The sequence below is a fragment of the Tarenaya hassleriana genome, unplaced genomic scaffold, assembly GCF_000463585.1.
Source record: "Tarenaya hassleriana unplaced genomic scaffold, ASM46358v1 Cleome6, whole genome shotgun sequence".
Classification (NCBI taxonomy): Eukaryota; Viridiplantae; Streptophyta; class Magnoliopsida; order Brassicales; family Cleomaceae; genus Tarenaya; species Tarenaya hassleriana.
The window spans coordinates 1,135,134-1,137,110 of record NW_010968505.1 but is presented as its reverse complement, the minus strand read 5'-3'; positions in this window follow the sequence as shown (position 1 = coordinate 1,137,110).

Here is a 1,977-nt window from a genome sequence, read left to right as displayed (position 1 = left end):
ATACTAAATGGGCCGAGTCAAGAGTTGACAATGGGCTTGGGCTGATTCGTTCTGACTCGACCGAGTCAGAGTTCTGACTCGGACCGAGTCAATACTCAGAAAAAGTCACTTTTCACAAGGATTAGTGGTTCCTATCTTATAAAAAGAACCCTAAGACAGAGCAAAAACACATAAGAAATCGTTTCTTTCATAGTTCTAGCTCCTGGGATTAGATCCCACTTCATATACTTCACAGATTCTAGCAGATCGGTTCCAAAAAGCGTTTGGAATCCTTTCCGTCGGTGTGGATACGTGTAGAGGAACTGTAACTTCAGTCCTAGGTGATTAAACAGGCCCCGGATCGACTCCTACTTCCGTTTCTTCAAGAAAGAGGTAAGTATTCGATTTCCACGGTGATATACACTATTAAACGGGGTTTTACGGATGATTTTGGTTGCGTGTGACGTTTGACTAGGTTTAGATTATTCTTCCGCTGCATGAAACCTAGTAAACCAAACCCTAGATCGATATGATCGCATGCTAGGAATCCGTAGCGAAACCCAACAGCTTCAACCCACTGACCCCACTAGCTCTATCACCTATTCCAAACCACGACATGGTCAACCTCGATGGAGAGAAAAAGGCCGAGCATATAAAGAAGCTTCATGCCAAGGTCCGCGATAATATTCAACGCAAGACGGAACAATACATGCGACAAGCCAACAAAGGACGTAAGAAGGTGTCATTCGACGTTGGAGATTGGGTGTGGCTACACCTATGTGACAACCCAGAGTACCGTAGGAGGGCGGGGAGTGATCGCCGGTGCAGAGGCACAGACAAGGGGCGGCTCTTGACGAGCTTCTGGGTAGGGGGTGCAGGGATGAATCGAACACACCGGAATGAGAGAGATCCGAGGGCTGTATAGGTATGGGACTATACGGTCTAAGATAACATAAAAGAATTAGTTGAGCTACTCATAGCAACAAGGTGCACCTACCTTTTTGGTTGACTATCCCGAGAGAACTCCAAAGTTAAGCGTGCTGGCTCTGGAGCAATCTCATATGGGTGACCTACTGGGAAGTGTCTCGGTATGCGTGTGAGTGAGGACAAAACACGCTGAAAGGTATGGGTTGCTGTGTGAGGGCAGTCTCGACAATTCTTAGCGGCCTCGGGTCGTTACAGATGGTATCAGAGCCGGTACTCTCCCAGTACGGTGTGGTTCGAGGACGAACCAGGCGGAAGCTGGTGGGCCTATGACAACCCAGAGTACCGTAGGAGGGCGGGGAGTGATCGCCAGTGTAGAGGCACGGACAAGGGGCGGCTCCTGAGGAGCTTCTGGGTAGGGGGTGCAGGGATGAATCGAACACACCGGAATGAGAGAGATCCGAGGGCTGTATAGGTATGGGACTATACGGTCTAAGATAACATAAAAGAATTAGTTGAGCTACTCATAGCAACAAGGTGCACCTACCTTTTTTGTTGACTATCCCGAGAGAACTCCAAAGTTAAGCGTGCTGGCTCTGGAGCAATCTCAGGATGGGTGACCTACTGGAAAGTGTCTCGGTATGCGTGTGAGTGAGGACAAAACACGTTGAAAGGTATGGGTTGCTGTGTGAGGGCAGTCTCGACAATTCGTAGCGGCCTCGGGTCGTTACAACCTAAGGCCTGAGAGATTTCCAAACAAGAGGATTTCAAAGCTAGAACCAAGAGGATGTTGGTTTAGTGCTCTATGATGTACTGTTTATGAGCTTACTTTAGATACATTCGATGTATTGATACTTTCTATGGTTTTATGAGAGTATTTGATTCATTACATGTTCTTGCATACTAGATCTGTTATGAGATCCATGTATCATTATGAATGATACTAAACTCCCTAGTCTTGTGTCGTTATGGGAATAACGACATAATAAGACTAGTATGATGTGTGATTGATGATCATATAGATGATCATAGGTATTGGATACGATCACAATCATAGGTATTCGTTGGAGAACG